General features: G+C 37.1%; 1 long non-coding RNA gene across 1 annotated transcript in view; it reads left to right on the top strand.

Moving 5' to 3' along the window:
* Positions 1-14,579, top strand: part of LOC134004709 (uncharacterized) — a 478,899-nt gene extending 464,320 nt beyond the window's left edge. The window contains exons 2-3 of the long non-coding RNA XR_009927851.1: positions 14,347-14,492; positions 14,544-14,579. This is a non-coding gene — a long non-coding RNA (uncharacterized LOC134004709). The remainder of the gene's footprint in view (positions 1-14,346; positions 14,493-14,543) is intronic.
* The last annotated feature ends 11,073 nt before the right edge of the window (positions 14,580-25,652 follow it).

Consider the following 25,652-nt stretch of genomic DNA (forward strand, 5'->3'; position numbering starts at 1 on the left):
CGAGCATCTTGCGAGGGGCTTTGACGTCAGGAAGGGCCATGGCAACCGCTGCGGGATGACGTGCGCCGGTCTCCGTGGCAACTGTCTCCATGAGTCGTGCTGCTGCTGCTGTCGTATCTTGAGTTCACCGTCGTGTCAGCTGACACAGCTTCGTGTGGGTTACACTGATTTTTTTATCTCCTTTTTTCATTATTATTATTACAAGCGTTCATTCTTTATATGTGAAGCAGGTTTTTCTCCTACAATACCCCCTAAACAACCACTGCAAACCCTGAAACACACAGTCCCATCAGTCATAATTTTATCTTCACAATTGCCTACATTTTTATCATTTTTTCAATTTAGTTATCTCCTTTTTTTGTTCACTAATTCACTGTTCCTTATATAATAGAAAGGTTATCTGCTCATTCAGAGCATTAAAAGGTTTAGCCTATTTAATTATTTTTTGATAAGAGTGTTTATGAGGTAATAATAATCATAATCATAATTTGTGTTCATTCAGAAAATATTCATATTTCAGATGTTAGAATCACAGAATTTAGATTTTTTTAATTTAAATTACTCAAAATAATGAATCTATTATCAGAACAATTATATATGAATTCAGTAGTTTACACTGAATCTACAATTGATATTTTGAACACTTGTGAATCATCAAATATTTTACGCCATCACTGACAACTAAAAACCTTACAGTCATTTTACATTAATAAAATGCAAAGCTTTGCATTTCGGCTTCGTGGTAAAAGGTAGTGTAAATGATGGACACTATTTTTCTCTTTTTGGTGAATTTTTTCAGGACACTTGGTACAAAATTTTAACACTCAGAAATTAAACACCAAAATAAAATGGTGGAGAGTATCTTGCACGAGTGATTTCGGTTATGGCAGACAATAAATTATGTGTGTACCAAATTTTAAAGAAAAATGTATCCAGTATTTGATCAGGCATTTCAATCTTAATTCAAATTGTCACCCTGTCACTAAGATGAGAAGTCAGGGGATTAAAAGCAGGATTCATTCTCCGAGGAAACTGAATGTCTGAACAAAATTTCATGACCCCACAACACTAAAGTAGTCAACAGTAGACTAGTCAAACTGTACGTAGTCAACCCATCAAGTGACCAATAGATTTGTTAATTCATCAATTCGCAATCAATCAAAACAGCCACAAGCCAGCATAAATATTGTAGAGAAATGTATTCATTCATCAATCAAAATCAAGAAAAGCAGGACACTGTGTAACACAAAGAAACAGACAAGTTAATCTGTTACTGTGATCAAAGAACCAGGAAATTATTATTCAATCAAATCACCCAGAGGTGTCAGAGGGTACTGAGCGAAAGCTGAATGTCTCAGTGTAACTGCATTCAGTGTGTGTGTGTGTGTGTGTGTGTGTGTGTGTGTGTGTGTGTGTGTGTGTGTGTGTGTGTGTGTGTGTGATAGATTGTATATGGTCTGTATAGCCCAGTCGATATGTATACTCACATGGTACATTTATATTTCTCTAGTAAAACAAACACATGACATCATAAATTAATAAAAGTAGATTTTAGTCAAGAAGCATTCACATTAATTACCCATAATAAAAATAACCAAAGCTCCAGATATACTGTATTTGACCAAAATCTTACATTGAGAAGTAGCAGTAAAACTCAATCCACATAGAGCCAAAAATTATGCTAGTGTTAATCATGCAGTCCTTGAAAATATACAAAGAGAAAGGGAATCATATCATTGCATGATAGATTGTGAGTAAAACTAAAATCCCATATTACCCTTCAAAGATTATCAATATCTCCTGCTAAGGCTATTAGATCCAGGTGTGACTCACATCCTTTAGTCTGATTTCCAGCTTTGTACCCGCTGATACAAGTGTAAACTAAACCAGAATAAGCACAAGCATTCATTTAGTCTGGCTATTAACACTAAAAGATAATGTGTTACTGGTCACAGAGGTTGAGCATTGTTGTATGTGTTCAATGGTCCGTGTACATGTGTTTGGAAGAGTTGGTTATGAGATTGTTTGGGGTTTTATGTGGATATGTGCATGAGGTTAAAGTCTCATTTATTGTTTTTTGTCATTTGCTTGTGCTGTTTTTAAGATTAAAAAAAAAAATTATAGCATGATTAAGCCTTGAACAACTTTGATGCACTGATGCCACATCTGCAGAAAGTGTTATTAGTTTATTTTATTTGGGGTTGACTTTATTGTCATTCTGCAGAGTTAGTACCAGTACAATAACTATTACTAGCAGTGGATGAATACAAAATGAACAATAAATCAATATTTAGTATGAAAGGATATAACTACTAATATATATAATATACAGTATGTTCAGTATAAGTGAATTGTGAACCTGAGTAAAATTTCCATTTACAGCAGCAGTGAGTTCAGCAGGACTGTTGAGTTTGAGACATCAGCAACCAAACTTTTTCCATCACTTTCTTATTTACAGTTGATGTGACTTATTATTTGTTATTCAATGTTATTCACATTTTTCTTATCTTATTGTGAGTATTCTCACTGTTCTTCATCATCTTCACATCTGCATTTCTATGAGTTTTTATATGTGCACTAAAAATCGCTGTGTTAAAGTTTTGCCCAGTTTTGGTCCATATAGCACAAATACAACATTAACTTTGGTCAGTAGTGGTATTACAGACAACAAGCTTTAGCTAAAAACTGTCACAAATCTACAGTTTCTTGTACAAAATGATGCACATATGACGTTCAAAGATATACAAGTTTTTAACAATCTATAACAAACTGTGACATGTAAGTTTTAAAAGAGTAGAGTAAATTATAACAAGCTTTATTTTGGGTAAATAGTACCAACAGTAAAATGAAAAATTATGTTAAAACTAGGCAAAGGCAACCCCTTGTCTGATGTGGTTTTCTGGGTAACACAGTATTGTGTTGGTGTTATATTCATCCACACTGGGTGGAATTTTAACTCAGTGATTTTAATATGTAGTATTTACACTGCAGACATGTTGATTTTGTGGCTTCTGGTGATGTTTGGATGCATTACATAACATGGTTGTTCAGTCGTAGGCAGATGTTCCTGTAAGCCATCAGTATGAAGCACTAACTTGATATTGTTAACATACAGCTGACAGAGCTCACTGATTGATGAAGATATATAGATGTGCAAGTTCATGAATTTGTAGGTTTCCACTACTGCATATACAGTATGAGAATATAATAAGGTAAAAATGCTTTGCAGAGACAAGAAGTAAATGTTGGGGTGACATGGTGGCAAGATAATCCTCTTCTATTAATCTTATACTGAGAAGGAAGCCTTTAATGTAAGGTTTTATTTCTCCCTGCTCCTTTTTGATCATGATATGTTCATTGCTTTTTTACAGATTATTACTTATGGAAATATGTATTCACTTAAGTTTTATTCACGTTATTGACACATCCTTAATGTACCCATCTCTTGCCCAGTGCATACCACCTCCTGAGGCCCTGAACATTATAAGTAAGTGGTGACACAAAAGGATAAATGGGAGTCAGAGAATGACAAATACAAAATAAGAAAACTACAAACAAAACTGGACAAAGATGACATAAACTTTTAGCCTATATATCATTCATTGAATAATAACTGACCAATCTAATAGATGAAATGCTCAGATGTGCTGGTGTGTGTCTGTGCTGTACCTCAGTGTATCAGCCACTAGATGGCAGTAAAGACTATAGGTAGTTTTAATGTGGATCAGCCTGAACTGTGGCGCTCCTGCAGCTCTGCACTCATTGAATTAGTAACTCAACTTAAATTATATAATTATTTTTTTTTAATTAAATTATATTTTAATTTATTTTATTGTTAATTTTCTTTCAGACCTAGGGTGGCATATTATACAGTTCAAAACATAGTTACAATGTGCTTTATAGGAGTAAATTAAGAATTCAAAAAATTACAAACTGCAGATTTAACAGTTGAATCAAGTAAAATCAGGCAGTATGAAAGTATAAAAATTAACTTAAATAAAACACTATTAAACATAAATATATTAAATTTGTCTGAAGAAAAAAAGGGAGATTGGATAAATATACACAACAGCATAACTGTCACTGTCTTATTCTACAGAATAATGCATGCAAGTCAGGTTAGCTTTATATTTAAAGTCCATAAGACCCTCAATTCGGGAAAAAGAAAAACTCCACATAGAAAACCTTTAACAGAAGTAATTTCATTTTTTTATATGACTCATTTTATTTGTTTTATCTCCACTGACTTAGTTTCCATATGCTGCCGCTGCGTATTGATCCCCTCATCTTTGTGTAAATGCATGTTGACTTAAACTTAACGTGTCGTTGGTAGTCGAGGGATCAGTTTCTTAGCATCCATGCTGTTTTTTTTGTACGCTCTTTGATACCACTGTGTATTGAGTCGCAGTAAACACAGCGGCTTGCATTCAGCAAGAAAAAAAAACCTAAATACATGTTCTGGTTGTCATTTCGCTGACAGCTTAACCAGTTTGCTGTGACCTAGAAGTGAATTAAATTTAGATCATCATCATCATCCTCATCCTCCGCAGGAACTGTTTAATCTCAAGATGTTCTGTATCCATTTTGGAAAGGTTGATTTGACTGAAATTCATTCATCAGTAGTCTGTTTAAAAATAAACTACTTCCTGCTCTTAAAGATGTTGCTGTTTTGTCAGTGAAGGTTTTAGGATGATTCATAAGTTCAACTAAGAGCACAATTTTCATTTAAACTTTGGGGGAGACGTGCTAAAGTCTGTTCTTTCCTAACAGGAATGTTGTGCTCTTACTATAATTAGACACTATTCATGTGTGTAATACTAAACATCATTTCAAACCTCATTTGTGAACCTAATAGCCTTTGTGTTGCATGTTTTATAAATAACTACACAGTTGGGCTGTTTAACAAATGACAAAGTGTTTGCAAATATGTGTTAGTTTCAAAAAGTTTAATTATTGTATTTATTCTTATATTCATTTAATATAATCATCGCCATCATATTCATCAGTTATAATTATTGATTATTTATGAAAAGGAAAAGTATTTCTCACAAAAATGACTGTTTAATAGACGTAAATGCAAAAAAGCAAACGCTCCAGCAACACTTGTAGTATAGAAGAACTTCAGACTTCATCAGGGTCATCATAAAACTCATTACAAGCAGCATTTAAATAGAGTATTTAAAGAGAAGCAAACATTTAAAAAGTTTAAATATATATATATACAGAAACTAACCAATTATGTGCATCCAGATATGTATCAGCCAGTGGAGTATCTACCAAGATGGGTCATGTGACTTCAGGCCAATCATTATCCCAAACAGGCAGAAGAGTATCCAATAAATGACATGGGTAACACCATATTGTGTGCCAGAAACCTCAACCCTGTTTCTATAGACTTTAATGCATAAATTAAAGGATAGATACATATATTTTATAATGAATCTGGATGTAAATGTGATGCCAAGCTGTTTAACACTCTGAGTCACAAACACACGATGTGCTAAGTAGAATATACTGTGTGCATTCAGGGGTGAGAGAAAAAAAAATTACTTAATATTAGTGATTACAGTTCAGATTTGGTAAATAGTCTTTAAGAATGCTGAAGATTTTCATTTCTGTGAACAAACTTGCTTTTTAACTAGCGTTTAATGAGCTTTCTGAGCTACATAGAAGGAAGAAACTACATCTGAAGTCCCTATGTGAGCATGAGTTGACAATAAAACGTGTTTGGATTCACTGTGGATGAGAAAACAGAGCTTTTATAGTTTGATGACATGAGCCTGACCAGATATGATCGGGGTTGATAACACAGCACCGGTGTTTCATTATCCCTAATGGGCTGTTTATTTTGTTAGACAACTTTGTGATCATAAAATAGTCAATTAATTAAGGTTTCAGTGCAACAGTAGAGGAGATACTGTTCAGCTTGTTAGGAGGTTGGATTCATAAAACACAACCAAGTAAGTATTTTATGCTCCTTTAATTGTCTGACAATGGAAATCGCCTGTTTGGCTTCATCAAAAGTGACAGGTGAAACTCAACAGACTGTCTGCTGCACTCCTGAACATGTTGGCTGTGCTATAAAGACACTTTTATGAGTGGAGGGGGATTTCAATTGTTAATGTTGCTTATGATCAGGTGTTTCAATTCAGATCTTTACAAAAACTGCCTAAAAACACTCATTTGCTGGTTTAGTGTAGACGTACTGTAGTCTCAGCCTTTTCTCACAGATTATTTTACAAGTCTGCTTCACACTGTTTGTCAGAAGTGTGAACGAATGTGATGTGTGATCCACAGACTGCAGAATGTTTCTGTTTATGTCTGTTTCTTAGAGCGAAAGGGCTAAGATTGTGCTGGCGTACACACTTGATAAAGTTAATTGATGGGGGGGGGGGGGGGAACAAAGGATAGTAGAAGTCATGTCTTCTTATGTCTCCCATAAAATTACACCTCTGTGAAGTAAAGTTTAATGCCACCAATCATTTCATCAGAAAAAGTGTCAGGTTTAGTTTTAATCAACTCAAATGGCAAAGATCTGATGTGTTTGTCTGACATTTACGCAGCACAAAAACAGCAGGTGTGTGTCTGTGTTTGTGTGTGTGTGCGTGTGTGTGTGTGTGTGTGTGTTACTGATGAAGAGCTTGAAACGCATCTCTTCAGGTAACCTTGGAGACATGACAGGACACGAGTGCGCGGTGAGTTTTCATCACCAAAAGTAGCACTTCAGTAGCTGAACACAAAGAACGTGTAATGAATGAGGGAGCGGAGTGGAGCGATACAATCAATGTTTACCGTGTTAAGCAAACAAGCACAGAGATGACTGGATATCACATGTGCTGTGTGAAGAGACAATGAAAGACAGAGAAAGTAGACTGCACATTATCTACAAGACACTAAAATACATGGCAGTATATTCATGCATTCTCAGTATTGTGGAGAGCAGCGTAATTGCTACGGAGATTATAATCACAGGGGTTTTTTCAAGACATGCTCCTGCATCCAGATCATATTGAAGTGGTCAGGGTGGATGCTGGATGTGCAAAACACAGACTGTAACAATAGAGACCTGGAATGGAAATGGTTCATTCCTCATGTGAGTACAGTAAGCACATGTGGATTTTCTGAAGGTTACACATGTGATATATTCATGGTACACGTGGGTTTATGCTCCCTCGGCCATATGTTCCCCCAGTTTAATAATAAAATAAAGAATTTCACCCGTCTTTCAAGCATTTTCATCGATGAAAAACAACAACACGTTATGTGCATTAGGGAATGGCTGTGCTGTGGGAATGTAGGCCTGAGGAAACATAGGGCCTCAATTTGATGGGGGGGGATTTCTTAGTAATGGGGGAACATAGAGCTGACCCCTTTTCAAATAATTCATAAAATGTATGTTTTGTTTTTGGTTGTTTCATATCTAACAGAAAGACATGGAAAACCGAAGGCTATGTGTGGTTTTCAGATGTTTCAACTGTGACAGATATGAAAAAGGAAGTGTGCAAAACCGAACGTTTGCTTTTCAGAAGTTTCATAGATGCATGTGAAAAAGGAAGTGTGGTTTTTTTGGGTTGTTTCACATGTAAGAGATGCACATGAAAAAAAGTATGTGTGGTTTTCTGATGTTTTTCACGTGTATCAGACGCACATAAAATCGAACGTGTGGTTTTCAAATGTATCACATGTAACAGATGTGTTTTTTTGAGCATTTCACAAGCGACATCTTACAGATCATGCGCTTCTTTTCTTGGTAAGGGTTGTAGAAACTTGTGGTTTTAGTAAAATGTTGACAAAGTAAATGTTTTAAGTGACTGCAGACTTCTTTCTGTATTAAATCAAGTGTCTAAACACCATGAACAAAGTTTAGTAATGCTGTAGTTGCTACGACCGGATACTGTATTGCAAGATCAAATATTTTTTTATGAAACAAATTGCCATATAAGTATGTTTCCTCGGTGTGTTAATAGTATTATGTTTCCTTAAAATCATACTTGCTGTACATGTGTAGTATACATATAGGAGGCAGGAGGCAGGGCTGCAGTGGAATACATTTAACACTGTATACATTTCCACATTATGAAAAATAGTCTTTGTGATACTGATATCAGTCATGTTGCCCAGCCCTTCCATGTGCATCATTTTATATTCATTTCTTTGCACCCATGCAATCTTAAAATAAAGCTCTTTGGTTGTTGTTGACGACACTGCATGTGTAATGATGAAGCCACAGGCCAAGACTCAGATAATAAACAAAAATACCAGATCATCTTGCGGTTTATTTGGTCAAGCTGCAGGCGGCCGGCTGCCTCCGAGTTGGTCTCCTTCCAGCGGAGTGACTGAGGGCTGCTTCACCATGATGTACAAGTCCAGTCTCTGCGATACTCAATCAATCTGACAGAGTTGTAATCAATATGTTATGAAGTCCTATAACTCAGGTCTTGCTGTAGAGCTCCAAGCAGAAGAAAGATCTACTGAAAATCAATGGAGCCAACGTTTCCACACAACACAGTCATTTGGTCTGAAGGTGACAGCTCTGGAAAATAAAAGGAACCAGAACAAGAGAAATACAGAGATACAGGAGAAGAGAGAGAGACATGCAGAGAGAAGGAGGAGTGGACAGGGTTAAAAGAAAAGAGACATGAAGACCACCTGATAGAGAAAAAGACTGCTATTCATTCATTTAACCTTTACGTATATAAGGTGGTCCATTGACCTGCATGTAAAATCAGCTAAAGAAACCAGGTGATCAAATTCTACATTGTCAGGATTGTGAAGGTTATTTTGGAAATGTAATAGCTTACAGATGACTAGTTACCTTATTTAAAATGTATTAAGTAATGTAACTTTTTCAATTACTTAATCAAAGTAATGTAACTTATTACATTTGATTACTTTTTGATTACTTTTCTAATGTTCTTACCAATGTTTTCAGCTGTTAGGGTAAATGTTCCCATTAAGCACCAAAATCTAAGTTCAGCTGTTTTTCATGGATACTGACATGATTTATAAGGGAGATCATTTCTTATAAAGCAACATTTATCTCTCATTTGAAAATGTATTCATTAGTTCATGTAGATTTTGGAATATAAAATAAAGATATTTGATGAATAAAGTCAAAAGCCTGGGATGGGCCTAAGTGGTACAGTGACACCATATAAGCCCACCTCATGATTTATTTACAAATTATTTCAAAGAATTAAAAACAGCAATATATGTATTCAGTAACATGTTAAATATTTTAAAAAATGAGGAAAAAAACATTCCTGAGCAAAATTTTAAAGGTCTGACTTCAGATGTAACCTCCTTTGTAATCATCAACATTTTCATAAGTAACTTTAAATTAATTACACTTTTTTTCCAGTAACTGTAACGGATTACAGTTACTTTTATTTTGTAATTAAACTATGTAAGACCATTACATGTAACTAGTTACTCCCCAACACTGGCTGTAGTTTATCTGAGTGGAGCTAATCTGAGCATTTTGGGAAATAGGCTTATTCCTTTTCTATGTGAGAAGGAAAAGAGAAGCTGGGTGTGAATCTCCTCTCTTTGTATTGTATGTGTCCAGAGCTGGAGTCAGCTGTATAGAGACCAAAATCAAAGTTGTGCTAAACCTAGAGAGGCTGGACAGGTGGATAAACTGTTGTTCATCGAGAAAGTCTCCCGCTAAAACCACAAAGTGTTGTTTTCTTATATTTCTGTTGCAATAAATGAGATAGAAATGTGAATGTGTGAGCCCTGGAGTGATTGGTTTGAATAGAGAGGCTAAGCTCTTGTCTTAAGGTCCTCACCTGTCTTGTCAGATGATGGAGAGACTAGCAGAAACATCGGGGGGTGGAGAGGAAAACAAGGGAGCAGATAAACATCAGCGGTGAACAGACAGCAGAGGTGATTCAGAAAACACAGATAGATGGGAATAAAGAGAAAGAAAGAGACAAGGTTAGCACTGATGAAAGAAGACATTCGCTTCAGTTGAGATCAATACCGCAATGTATTGAGGTTTCGGCTGAAAGGAGCTGTGTGTGTGTGTGTGTGTGTGTGTGTGTGTGTGTGTGTGTGTGTGTGTGTGTGTGTGTGTGTGTGTGTGTGTGTGTGTGTGTGTAGCAGCTGCAGATTGAATCTCAATCACATGTTGAGGGGAAAATCCCAGGAGAGCACAGGTTCAATTCCTCATTCCAGTCTTTTTGTCATTCATCTTTCAAAAAAAAGAGGGGTGTGTTTCATGTTTTCTATTTTATGAGTGTGTGTATTTCAGAGAAAGTCTATTTCATTGAAGCTTAGTGTTATATGATGATGCTCACACGTGCAAACATACAACTAGGACTTTCCAAACACCTGAAAACATGATACTAGAATGCATATGAATGCACTCGGCGATGTAAAAACATTTAAGGAATGCTGGAAATGAGCAGAAACCGTCATTTTCAGCAGACTCTCTCTGTTTTGTACGGCTCCCACTTGCTTCCTCAGATTAACCAGAACAGAACAGTTATTTATAGAGCATGGAGAACAGGGGATTAGAGCTATTCCTGTTGTGTTTTTTGGATGCTCATTGCTTCTTTGATGACTCAAGGTGGGGAAGAGTGTGTACTTATGTGTGTGTGTGTGTGTGTGTGTGTGTGTGTGTGTGTGTGTCATCTATGAGGATAATCAACCCTCTCATCTTCTAACACTACCAAAAAAAGGGCTTTTGTTTGTTTACAAGACTATTCATATGATGTGAATGTACATTTCTATTCATGTATGTATAATCTCGTATGTTTAAGTGTATAGGCCGTGTGTTTTTGAAGACATTTGTGCAATCTGTGTTCAAATTAGCCCGCAGTTCTCCGTCACCATGAAGCTTTTATTTTTTTCTTCCCAGAATGAGTCAAACAAGCAGCAGGTTCCTGTTTATTCTGGGACAGAAACAAAAACAGAAACAGGACAGGATATTAAAGAACCCACAGGAGGGTGCGTCTGGTGGCGGCATGTGCTCGTGTGTATCTCAAAATAACATGGATGTAATGACACAGACTCATATCAGCCAGCGCAATTCACAACGAGCCATATGCTGCAAAACTTTTTTCTAGTGCAGACGAAACAAGTTATAAAAATACAAAGATGACGTTAGTTTAAAGGAATAGGTTTACAGTTTTTAGTGGAAAATGAAACAGACTTTTGTTGGGTAATGTCAAACTATAGTCTTAAATAGCATTAAAATCCTTGAAATTCAAACTATTACCTCCCGATGCTGTTCGTATATACTAATGTGTAAAGTTTCCTGAAATATACATGCATCAAGTAAAACAGAAAGAGCAAAATTGATTGTTCAGACATGGAAAACAAGCAGAAATGATACAAGTATGCAAGCAATCAAGATTATAAAACATCAAATCATTAAACAATAAAACCAACTATAGACAAAATTATGATGTAGAGATAAAATATAGAGTTAAAAACACCAAAATAATGAGGAATACAGTCAGTAAAACCATTAAATAAATGTGAGTCTTAAGCAGTGAGAGATCAACTCAGTTACAGTGTGTTCATTGTTACTTTCCAGCATGCTTTGTGTCAATTAGTCGCTTCCCATAGATGATGAATTAGTGTGGGTTTTGTTACGAATCAGTTCATGTACAGTTGGGTTGCATCGTTAGTTGAAAGCCTGATGTGTCTCATACAAACACTAAACGGTACCGTGTACATCAGTATCACACCGTTGGACATGACAAAGTGGCGGTATTTAATCACCCGGGAATGAGAGGAGGTTGATATTGTGAGAAAACAGGCATGAGGTGCATGTGAGACGCTGGGACACATTTTCAAAGGTTTATTTTACCAAAGACAGATCCACTGACTAAATTAAGAAAACAAACTTGCTGAAAAACCTTGTAAGACCTAAAATAGTCTAAATTTCTATGTTGTGTTATTCCACCAACTGATCCTTTTTATTGGTGGTTTTTAAAAAAGGTTTTCAGGACTTCATTGCTGAGATGATCAGTCAGTTAATTAAGTAGATAATGAATCAACTATTTTTATAATCTACTAACTGTTAAAGCACAAATCCTCCTATAGCTTCTCCAATATGAGGATTTGCTGCATTGTATCTCACTGGGTTGTAGATTGTTGGTGGTGGATGATTTCACCTTTTACTCACATTTTATAGACTTGAACGTTATGCAAACCAATACGTGAAAGACCAATACATGAATCAATAATGATGACAACAAGAATTTGCCCTTAAACATATGAAACATAAAGGAGGGGAGGAGAAGATAACATGAGATAAATCTACTGAAAATAACTCTCGTTCATGTGTGGCCCTGATGTTTAATCTTTCTTCTTCAGAGTGAAGAATTCATCTCAGCATCTCCGAGTGAAAAGAAAACAACGCAATAAACGCCTCGGTTGTGTGCGTGTCACTGCTTCTCCTTCAAGACAGCTGCGTCCCACGGGAGAGCTTCTTAATCTCAGGACAGTGTCAGCGGCCTTCTGGGAAATCTGCGGGGAACAGCTACGACCGAATACAAATCTGATGGCCTGTTGACTCAGCAGAAAACACAATGAAGTCCTGGAGAGGAGGAGCAGATGGAGGAGGGATACAATCATCTGAAGACTCTCGCTCTCTCTCTGTGTGTGTGTGTGTGTGTGTGTGTGTGTGTGTGTGTGTGTAAGTGACCACACTATTAACTTCTGTCTTCCAGGAAAAAATCATTGAGTCCTGCTAAATCAAGAATCAGTGGAAATGGAGTCAAGATACACTAATAAGTAAATCCAATTGATTTTTTTCTATTACACACACACACACACATATATGTATACACACACATACACGTATATACAATCATCTCATATATGTACCTGAATGCACAGTATGTACTTTCTGCAGCTAACAGACTCTCAATCAAAGCAATAACAAAAGATGCATTTGCAGAGCTTTGGTAGCCGAGTGGTTACCGTGCATGCCACATAATCACAACACTCCTGGTTCGACTCCAGCAAGAGACCTTTGTTGCATGTTATTCCCTTCTCTGTTGGCCTCTATGCCAGCTACTGTAGAAAAAAGGCAAAAAAAGCCCAAAACATAATATATAATAACATTAAAAAAATGGCATTTGATGACATCGTGAAGTAGAGGGGGATCATGGGAGTTGTTGTCCTGATAAAAATCTATCTGATGTGACTCAGACAGAAGAAGAAAAGAAATGAGGTGAAATAATGTTTAGGTAATATATTCAAGTTTTTAGTCATGTCATTTCATTCTAGTGAAATAGCTGCAAGTTATCATTACATACACGTTACTGTATGCATTAGCTTGGCTGGTTTGGGTCACTTTTAATAGTGGCACATCGTAGTAAGCTACATTGGTGTTGAAATATCATCCTTCCTCACTCTCTGATGTATCAGCTGATCTTTCCTCTGTTCCTCAGAAGTTATAGCGAGCAGAGGGAGGTAAAGAGGATGTGAAACCACTGACAAGCCACCAAATGAAACAGCTTGATTTAAATTATGGATTTGAGTTTGAACATTAGTGGGAACATTTGGGATAATGTAAGAACACAACTCAACAAAATATCTAACATAGGTCTAGTAGTTTTTTACATATTTTGATATGGAAATGTTACATATTATATTATGTCTTTAGGCACAGTTTTTTTGGTACTTGTACTTTACTTAAATAGGGGATCTGATTACCTCCTCAAGGACAGGCATATCACCTGTGACATACAGACTAATAATACAAGACATTTATAGATTAAAATGTAGAAAACAGAGAAACAAGGAAGCCCCAAAACAAGCACAGAGAAGTCCTATCTTAACCCTCCTGCAAGGTATTTGGTTTTTAATGACATGACCCATTTCTTCATGCTTTAAGATTCATATTTGACTTTTGGAAACAAATGTGATAAAATACTGTAAACTTCAGGTTCACTTACTGGATTTTTCTACTGGGTTAGAACACAACCCACTGCCTTCATCAGCAAATGAAAGTAAGTGAACATTTCGAAGTGCTTTCCACATGTTTCATTGATTTTCAGTTTTCCTCTCAATTCCCATTAAAATATACCTTATTTTTAATCCAGGCATCATCGTTGGGTTCACCATTTATTTTCCATTTCAAGGCAGTAAGTAGCTTTTCTAATCATATCAACATCACATAGAGAGGTAGCCTGGCTAACACCAGACCGCATCTCAATCTCATGTGAGATTGAGGTAGGGTCTGGGGAGGAGCCGCTCATTTTCTCGTATTTGAGGCGGGATCAACAAATGTCGATCTAATGCTTTTTGTACGCTACTGGACAAACTTACGATGACGTATTCAGAGCCTGTAGGGGGCAGCGTGAACACATCCTTTTTATGAAGGAAAAATCGTGTAGCGCAAGTTTTTTTTCTATTTTCAAATTGAACTTTCCTTCCAATTTATTTAGCACACAATCTACTGCTGCTTTGAACGGTTGCTGCACCTCCGTGGCCGCCATGCTGGATGTAAACAGAGTCGCTCTACGGTCGTCATTGCCTTGAGCCCGCCTCCCCGTTCTGTGACTGGTTCCCTATCTCAGGCGAAAATTTTGTCTTGGTGGCCATGCTAACTTTCTGAGCGAAGTAGAATTTCACTGGAATGAGAGCATGGGTATACCCAGGCTAATAGAGAGGCATTTAATTAGAGACATTTCCAGTCTATAAACAGAAAAAGCTTATAAGAACTTTAGTGGGACAGATGGAGTTTCAGGGTTGTTTTAAATGCATAGGTCTGTTTTTCCATCGTGACACAACTACCAAGACTTTCAAGACTGATTGGTTGGTTGGTGGTAATAAGGATGTAAAATATAAGCTAGGTCAAAAATTGTTATAGTTGTTTCTAAAGTCAGAAATGTGAACGGAGGGGGGGGGGGGTTGATGAGGAATTGATTTGAGAGGATGAGGAGACAGAAAGAGAGAGAAAGAGGAAGGAAGTAGAGTTGATAATTGTGAGTTTGAGCTCTAGTTTCTATATAAGCTGTCTGTCTGAGGCCGCGCCCCACTTTCTCTCCAAACTAGGCTGAAATGTCCTAAAAGGAATTGACTGCTGCACTTCAGACTGAAGAGCGAAGTACTTGAGGTTTGGCAGTCTGGGACACACACACACTCATTTGTACCTCTATATTTCTTAGGACGCTCAATGACACGATACATTCAATAGTTGTTAAATCATAACTTTCAACGTCACAGCTACTCTTTTCATGCCTAAATTTAACTGCAATGTTTATTAACTCACTTACCTTTACCTTTAACCATTGCACTTGTTGTCTCTCGTGGTAGTTTTGTAGTGCAGAGTAGTTTACATGCAGATTAATTGATTGATTGATAAAATGGATTGGTTTCGACATGGGTAGACAATACTCCCTCTCACCTCTCTCTCCAGTCTCAAACAAGATTACATTTTAATCAAAAGCACAAATCTTGCAGTCTAACACCAACAAACATACTTTTTGCCATGGACCAAAGACTGCAGCACTTCACAGTTAGCAGTCCAACTTAAAGTGGAGCTGCCTCGGGCAGAACGTTTTTAACGGGACAGAACTTCTTATCCAAAATTAGAAGTACCTCATGATCAAAATATCTTAGCAGCACTTCCCCCGACTGCAGTCTTTTTCCTGATTGAAAAAGTCTGCAAAGCCTTTCACGGTCAGTATTGTAGTCACTTTACTCACAAAAAAAGGCACTACAAGTGACACATTTCTAGGTAAAGGTTAAATGTGTCCTAACAGAAAAGTAAGTAAAAAGGTCAGCAGTCAAACCCAATGACTTACACTGAGTGATCAGGAAAAACAGAAACCCCCCCGTCCTTTTATTTGAATGTAACTCACTAACAGACCAGCCATAAACTCTACCTTCATGGAAAGATGTATTGTTGTTGATATTGTGTCAGACAGGTGTAGTCAGGTGTAACTCCATAGCTGTGCTGGATTGCATTATTTTGGAAGGTATTTGTAATATTTTGGCTTTATTTACCTTATTTTAAGAGACTAGTTGTTATTTTTGAGTCAGGTTTATAAAGACAAGGCTGTTCTCCCCAATTTTTTACATCAATTTTATAATGATCTTGTTCAGAATTCACCTAAGTTTCTGATATACTCCAAGTTTAATTTGCTGTTAATGCAAACTAAATTACTTAATAACTAATTTTTTTCCCAGTTGCTTCCACATTATGGTTTTCTTTTCAGCCACTGTAAAGGTCAAAATATGTCTCTGTTCAACAATGTTTCCCTGCAATCAGCCCCGAAAAATGCACGTTTCCGATGCAGGTAATACATATTTTTAATGTATCATAAACTGTAAAAAAGTGTTGAGAGTGCTATGCTGCAGTGTGAAGTCTGTTAGTGTGATAATGTACTAAAAATGATGATGAAACACATTCGTATAATAGCGTCTCCATTTCCAGAAGGTGAGCCTGCAAACTCCAGTACGGACATAATACTGAAACAGGAAATGCATGCTTGAATTTGTCCACCATCTGGGCTTCAATAAAAGAGAATAAGAAATAGGAGATAATATTTGCAGGACGGAAATGTAATGTGAGGATCATACCTTTAATCTTCTGTCATCGAAACTCATCACTTCCTGCACAGACGTTTTATATATAAAAGCCTTTCAGCAGCTAAAATGGAATAATCCTTCACTTTCCTGGCTGGCTTTCAATTCAAACATCTGCAGCAGGTGTTGAGTTTCATCAACAATAACATAGAGATTGAAAAACTGGCAAAGTAGAAGCAACTGGAGTTAATAAGTGAAGGAAAACAACATATTTTGTTAAAATAAACATTATTTATTAGAATACTTGCTTTTATTTAACAAGACTGATTTATATAATGCTTTATTTATTTCTGGCTTTGCAGGCTGCTGAGATGAGAATCAAAAGCTACAGTCTCACATTTTCTACTGACAATATTTCTCATCCGTTCACACCTGGAGACATTACCTGACAGGTCTGCAGAGCCAAAAATGGTCTCATCTGAGCTGTGCACAGGCTGGAGGACATCCAGCTGCAATGTGCATAACGTGCATAAAGTAATGCTGACATATTTTAACAGTTACAGCAATCATATGAGCGCTACTACCATGCCAAGTGAGGACATACAGAGACATGATTTCATGACGTCTGATCTTAAGAATCAGATCTCACAAATCACGTTGAAATAACAAGTCTAACCGCAGGCGAGGACACAGGAACCGCAGAGCACGACAGCCCTCAACTATGAGAAGAATGCATCCTGCAACATCTGCAACATCTAACCTTTACGATGAAAATGTCACACCAACAAATGACGACGGCCCTGCGAGCTATTTATGGTGTGGAGCTGGGGCCACCTGCATTGTTTGAGCCACCCGGGGATGATTCTCATCTGTGGAGAAGGTTTTTATATTCACAAGAAAACAATGACATTAAAGAGCTGCGGATACAACACAGCCTGGAAGAAGAGGTTTGAATGTGCTTAGGAAATTTGGCTCAAATAAGTATGCATATGAGCATACAATGTAGATTTGTGTGGATTATGTGAAGAACTGCAATAGAAAAAATACATTATTGAGTCCCTTTGGAAACTTTTGGAAGCATGTTCATTTGATTATTCAGTGTAACAGGGACACTGTTTCTGGGAAAAGGTGTTCATGCTGAATTTTTTTTTAAATTGAATTTTTATTACTGTGACTGAGCATAACTGAAATGTCATCCACCTCCACTGTATTAAGATAAGCAACAGCAAAGTACATATGTCACCCACTGCATCAAAATGAGTCAGATGTTGCAATAAATGTATCTTAATCCATGTGAGTAAAAAAATGACTGAATGTGAATTATTCTCAAAAATAATGTTTGATGACAGCCAAACTTTGGAAGAGCTTATTTCACTGAATATTTGGGGTAGCAAGATGATACAGAAAACTCAAAAAATGTGTTTTTGAGTCAAAGTGACTCAAAATAAAGGAGCAGGTCACATATGTGCATTATCACTAGAAGACCAGTGTGTAAGATTTAGTGCCATTAACACAGACTTGGCAGAAATGTATATCAAGTATATCATAGTATAAATATATTCATAGGTATGTTTTAATCAGTGTAGACGCACCTGAAAATAAGAATTATTGTGTTTTTGTTACCTTAGATTGAACCCTTTATATCTACATAGGGAGCGGGTCCTCTTCCATGTTTGCCGCCATGTTCCTACAGTAGCCCAGAATGGACAAACCAATCACTGGCTCTAGAGAGGACCTTTTTGTGTTTTTTCTACTGAATGTTTGGAAAGGGAGCGTAGGTGTATTCAGTTGGTTCCTCACTGTTAGATGCCAACATGCATAGATGGATTTAGTGTGAATGCAGCCTTACATGTAACTAAGGTTTTCTTTGTTTAATCATCGTTATCACAATGGTTAATTTTACATTAGCCAGAAATAGCTATATTACCTCATTGCTATGCATCCAGGTAGCAGCTTTGTTTAACCCTTACATACTGTTCATATTCAGGTTTTTCTCAATATCCCTTCATATTTAGTCTCTATACATAATGTGTGTAATATTGTGTATCAGCTGCACTAAAACATTTTTAGAAAGTTGTAAAATATTTCCATTCTTGTATATTCTGGGTCACATGAAGATAGGTGGTCAAATTTTGGGCTTAACCCTCCTGTTGTCCTCGAGTGAAGGAAGGAAGGGAGGGAGGAAGGAAGCATGGAAGGGAGGAAGAAGGGAGGAAGGAAGAAGGAAGGAAAGGAGGGAGGAAGGAATGGAGGAATGATAGAAGGAAGGGAGGAAGGAAGGACGGAGGAAAGAAGGAAGGTAGGAGGGAGGGAGGAAAGAAGGAAGGAGGGAGGGAGAAGGGAGGAAGGAAGGAAAGAAGGACAGAGGAAGGGAGGAAGGAAGGACAGAAGGATGGAAGAAAAGGGGATGGAGGAAGGAAAGGAAATGAAGACAGAGAGAAGGAGGGAGGGAGAAAGGACAGACGGAAGGAAGGAAGGGAGGAAAGAAGGAACAGTCAAAACAGACGGGGTCAATTTGACCCGGGAGGACGACACAAAGGTTAAAGAAACGTTTTTAATGTTTTGTATTGTATCCATTGCTTTCAAAACAAATGTATGTGGTAGCTAGATCTTTACCAGGCAATGGTACGCAGTCTTCATTTTGGGAAAACACTACCGCTTTTGTCCACAGGGGTCGCTAAAATCACCACAAAATGAAAGTTCCCTGCAGTAACTTTAACAAACCTTTGTGAGACTGTGTTAGATGCTCGGTTGATAACTTTGTGTTTGAGTTTGTGTCACTTAAACAGTTCGAGGAATTTCTCTCGACAGCTCTGTTTTAACTTTGCCAGACTTACTGTATGTCTCCCTTTAAACTGTTTACACAATGTTTTAAACTGTTCAGCGCTATGAAGGTGTTAGGTGTTTCATAACAGCAGAATACCAGTGTTTATCGCACCTGTCATGGAGTTGCATATGTAGCGTGTGTGTGAAGTTTACATCTGCCATTTGAAAGCTGAAACACATTCAAGAACCACAGCTGATATGCAGGTAAGACTGTTTTATTACTTGTATGTTTAGGTGTTCTGTGTCCTGCACAGAGATGATAAACTCCAGAGATAACATGTTGCACATCAAACGCTGACATTTAAGACATGCGTCCATAGCTGTGCTTTTATAAATGCCACCTGCACATTTGTTGGAAACGCTTCATGATAACAGGTTTTAACTTTACAGGGTGATGTTTCTGTCTTCAAGAATTTAGATGTACAGTAAATGTAAGAAAAGAAATAAGAAGAGACATGTTTTAGTGAATTTGGTGTTTTTCCCATTACAATAGGGCTCTAGAGAAATGTAAATATATTGAGTAATTCGACTTATTCAAACTGGAAAGGAAAAAAAAGCTTGTAGATGGAAATTTTGGTTCCTCTAGCTGGATAAAAATATTTAAATTACATGAGCTATTATGAAAGGCAGAACCAAACTGAGAAATGTATATGGCGGATGTGCTCGGGCAGCCATTGAAAACACTGCTGAGCGTAGAAGTAGAAGTCATTATTCTAGTGTTTCACCACCACTTTTATACGGAGGTTACAGTTTATCATCACTGTGTTTAATATTAATTTATTTCCCCTCATCAGATATATGACATCATATCACATCATAGCCACAAATGTCATTTTAACCGAAGATGACAGGAAATATTAGAAACTGACAGGCATGGTAAATAGCAGACGTATGTGTCACCATGACAATGTGTCACTGAGATGTTACGGTGTCCTCAGCTCTCCTGTTGCTCGCTCCCATTCAGCGCCCGAATTACACAACAACACAACAAAACACAACACAACACAACAGAGGGAATCTGAGCCTCTGTAAGCTCGCAGGGATCATCAGTCATTCGCTGCCCAGCCTGCACACTTCATGCCTCATACACCTTCATTCTGCAGCCCTCAACCCTTGTTTGTGTGTGTGTGTGTGTGTGTGTGTGTGTGTGTGTGTGTGAAGGAATTACGCTTAGCTGAATCCAATACTGCAGATTTATGTAGTGTTAGGGACACTAGATCACAGTAATGCTGCTTACACGCACAAATCACATCGATCTGGGTCTTTCTCCGCTTTCCCTTCTGTTTATTATTTTCTTATTTGCCGTCTCCACCTTCTCTACCTCCACCCCAATGTTAGGTTAACTCACTAAACTTTAGCAGTACACTACATTACAGTACATACTGTCCAATCCTTTTCAGTAATCAATAAAAACAAATAAAACAATAATGATGATACAAAATTGAAATAAAAGAAAAATAAATTATTATACAGTTAAGAAATTAAACATATAAGTATTTGAAAGGAATAGTCTGCTATAGTGCAGTAGTTCCCATATATCATGACTCTGCAATATGCATCTCATACATAAGATAACCCTTTATTAGTCCCACGATGGGAAAATTTACAGCGTTTAAGCAGCAAAGTGGATAGAAGGAGCATCAATAAAAAGAATAAAGAACAATAAATTATAAGTGGGAGATTAAAATAATAGTAACAATGTGTGAAAGAGGAATATTGATGTAATGCAGCTGAGTCTGATATTGATATTGCACTGATTTAAAAGTGAAAAAAAGATATATATTGCACAGTTGAACTGAAAAGTAAATATAGTAGTATACCTGAAATACTGATATTGCACAGTAGTGTACATTAAAAGTGCAGTTTGTTGCACATTGGTTGCATATTGTGAGCAAGTTTAGCCTGAGTGATTTTAAATTCTGAGTAATTACAAAGAAAAGCAGAAATCCAGCAAGTTTGTGACTCAATCCAAGTATTGCCTCCTTCAAATTTTGAAACTTGTTGAGTATATAACAAGAGGAACCACCGTCTCTTTCGCCTTCAGCCCAAATCAAAAAATTGCACAACACCTGGAAGCTGTACATGATAACATAGCACAGGAGCCGTAGCAATTCAATACCCAAATAATTCAAAAGACAGAGAGATGTGATAAGTTGAATATTCTTCGAAGCCGTGGAAACTTTGCCCACAATGCAAAAGTTATGAGGGAGTGAGCTGGAGAGCTGCAAGCCCCCTACAGACAATGAGAGTGTATAAATGCCATATTTTATTTATTGACTCTATGGGAAGAAAACACTGTGGAAGCATGTGAAAATCTGCCCAGCGAAGAAATAAACTAGTGATGAATCCAGAATTGGGAAAATGTGAGTTTGATGAAAATGTGCCCTTAAAACTGTCATCATGCATATGATTGGTTAAAACTTGAAGAGTGAGATTTCCTGCAGGATCTATATAAGAAAGACAAAATGCCCAACTTATTTTACAGTTTGCACAACAGCTGCTTGAGCTAAATGGGTCAGGAAAGACCAGACACGACTACATAAAACAAAGACTTCAAGAACTGCAAGACAGAGGAGGAACTAATCAATCCTGCAAACTTCAATCATGTGATAATCAAAGAGTTGGTTTGGTGCAATCCAGAGAATAACAACCTCACACCTTCCTTAGCCCACGAAATTGGCAACAGTGTGGGTTTAATCTCTGAGTTTGTAGAGAGTGATAATTTGTCCGCAGTCGACAGAGGACTGGAGGCTTGGAGAATTCACCAGAGATTTCAAGACCATTAAACAACTCGTTTGGAGGGGATTGATTAACCGAGACACAACAACCACTCAGAGAGAGTCAAAGTGGATTGCACCGCAGATTAAACCTTCCACTGAAGACGTCAAATGTTTGGACTCTCACATGTTAAAGTCGCTGCTCAAAGAATGCTGAATTTTGTCCCTACGTAACCCAAAGTGACTCAAGTACTCAACTGAAGGTTTTCAACAAATAACTGTGTATATAGTTGTCTTATTTGTTGTAATCTTTTGCAGAAGCAATGGTGTTATTTTTTCCTTACTTTTATGTTAATCTAAAAGTTAGAACTACCAGATTAAGAAAGTGGTTTTAGTAATCACCTGTCAGTGTGTCTCTAAATCATTCAGAAAGTTTGTCCCCTAAGAGAGTGTTGAAATATCTGCCCCCAAAAAACAACGTGAGTGTGTGTGTGTGTGTGTGTGAATTATATTCATCTGAATCCAATACGGCAGATTTATGTGCTGTTTACACACACAAATCACATCGATCCGGGTATTTCTCCACTTTCTCTCCTGTTTATTATTTCCTTATTTTCCATTCTCCACCTTCTCTACCTCCACCTGATGTCAGGTTAATTCACTTAACTCTTTTGGTACACTACATTTCAGTACATACTAATAAAATAAAAGATAAAATAAAAGATGAATCCATCATTACACAGTTAAAAAAATGAAAGAAACATGTCGGTACTTGAAATGAATAGTACGTCATACTGCAGTGATTCTCATACTTGTTGGCTTGTGACTCCAAAACACGCAACTCATAACTCAGGTGGCATATAGCTAGCAAGTTTAGCCTGAGTGACTTTAAATTCTCAGATTGCTCCAGATTATTTTAATATACAAAAAAGACCTGAATACATAAAATTACCCACCATCCATTATTATTTATAGCTTGATTTTACAATTTTTTCTCATCTCTCTCTGCCTCTCTGTTACCTTGTCAACCCAATGTTTTTCTTTTTCTGTTGATCCAAATCAGTTCATAGGTTTAAAAAAATGTGTTGAAAATACATGATGATATAAAATATAAAAGGAAAAAACTCATAATGTAACTAATGTGCATGCAGGTCGTTAAATCCTCTGAATATTGCACAATTTTGCTTGGTTCACTGCACGTCACACTCCCCAAGATTTCTGCTGCAATCTGTGTCATCAGTGAGCAAATTTACCCTCCGTAGGTTGAAAATGCAGCAAAACAAAAGGCAAGCGTTGAACAACCTGCGGACAACTCCCCTCCTCTTTTTTCATCATTAATTTCTTCCTTTCCCTTTTTTCTGTATCCCAGATCTCCTATTTACCTCCACTCCATCAATCTCTCCAATAACCGCCCGCTCAGTCGCGCTCTCATTATCTCTGCACACTTTGATCTTGCTTGTGGGATCTTGTTACCTGCTCCCACTTTGCACTCCTTTCTTTTCCTTTCCTTTCCTGTCTTTCTGGCATTTGCTCCATGTGTAATGAGAAAGAGAAAGCAACCCATAGTCTCTGGTGTCCAAGGAACCAAAGACATGGACACACACTCAATAAACCAGTCCTACTGCAGGAAGCACTCTCTACTTTAAACGGTGAGTAACGAAATGAAAGAAAAGAAGATAAAGAAGATAAAATGGTGAAATTGAAGAAGAAAGAGAAATTGTGTGTGTGCGTCCATGCATGCGTGTGTGTGTGTGTGTGTGTGTGTGTGTGTGTGTGTGTGTGTGTGTGTGTGTATCTGATCCAGTTTAAGTGAAACAGTTGGGCAGCATCTGTGTCCTTGACAAGATGGTATGTTCCCTCTGCCCCTACAGGACCTGCTGTCCCTTTGTACCTGCAGTACAGTACACACACTCATTAACGGAACAAGAGGACGCTCACGCCCATGCACACACACACACACACACACGCACACACACACACACACACACACATTCAATCACGTGTTACAATGCACCTGAAATGTCTGTTCATTGGTGATCCATGGTGGCATGTGAGAGGAGTGAGTGTACATGAATGAATGTGGTGCAAAACATCTCTTCTAATTGCTTCAGACAGAAGCTAAATTATATAACAAATAAGCAAATTAAAAATGTCAGTATTAAACATCTGTTTTAGAGTTTGTCTGTAGGTTTGTCTCTTTTTAGTGACTGTCGGTATCAGTCTGTGTTCGCTCGGTTCAGGAGTGAAAATCTGTTTGGATCCTTTGCCAGCTGCATAATTACACTGAGACAATGCATACAAGTCTGCCAAAGCACCCATTTAGGCTGCCTGATACACTATTAAGCTTTATATGTGCACACCCTGAGCTCCTTCATGCACATTTACTTATGGAAAGTGGTAGTCGATAAAGCAAAATGGGAATGTGTAAGCTTCACTATCATGCTAAATATTACATTGTAAATTTTAGCATGTTAACCCTTTGCATACTGTTTATATTCTGACTCGTAATTAGTCTCTACACCATAAATTCTCCTTCAGGCAATAATAAATGTTGAATTAAACCTTAATGAAGAGCGTATTCTATGTTTGATTGGTGTTTTTTTGTGTTTTGTACATTTGCACATATAAAAATGTGTATTAGCTGCAGAAAAATCTAAAAAAAGACGCATTTTATTTCCATTTTTGTAAACTGTGGGTCACATTAGGAACTGACTGGCTAAAATAAATATGTATATGGTGTGTTTGCATCATTTAAGGGATGATATTGCTAATGATCATGTTTTGCTTATACTTTTAGCATGCTATCATTAGGTTACCTTCAGTAAAACTTAGACTGATTAAAGTTTAGTCTTTCTTTGATATATCAAAAGCATTTCAAACCAGCTGATTTATTTATTATTAGTCATGTAACACACATTTATAGTTGTGTGGTGTAGCAGCAGCAGCGGCAGCAGCTCTTCAGAAGTGAGTTCACACAACCTCCAACAGGCTTAACCGTGACATTAGCAAGCAAGCCAAGACGAATATATTTAACATTACAGGGATTAACATAACAGAGGGGGGGAAGTGGGGAGGGAAAAAGTCAATGTGCTCCTCTTTACTGGATTTTAACCATCTGGAAATGACAGGATATGGTCCTGTCATAGATATGGACATTCAAGCAGGACAAAGTCAAAAGAGGTAGTTTAAAGCTAAGTAATCCAGTGATAGTCTGCATATATATATGTCACAATGTAAAAAGACCCTGCTTAACCCCTTACATAATGTTCAGGGTCTAATTTGACTTGTTTTTACAGTCGAGAGAGGGAAAAAAACAACCTCAAAATCTTTTCTTTTAGCCAGAAATTTGATGACTCGTCCTCATGTGACCCAGATTATACAAAAATTGACATATTTAAGCTTTCTAAAAATGTTTTTGTATAGCTGGTACACAGTTTTGTTGAGTGTTTGACTCATATTTATTCAAAAATACAGTTTATTCACATTTAATATAATTAATTGAAAGTGTGTGATTATGAAGTATTTTTCTCCATTAACAAGAAGCATAAAAAAACTAAAGAATTCTCTCTCTCTGCTCTGTGAAAGCTTTGTCGCAAGGTTTTCAAGTCTGAA

Source organism: Scomber scombrus, chromosome 3 (assembly GCF_963691925.1).
Source record: "Scomber scombrus chromosome 3, fScoSco1.1, whole genome shotgun sequence".
NCBI classification, from domain to species: domain Eukaryota; kingdom Metazoa; phylum Chordata; class Actinopteri; order Scombriformes; family Scombridae; genus Scomber; species Scomber scombrus.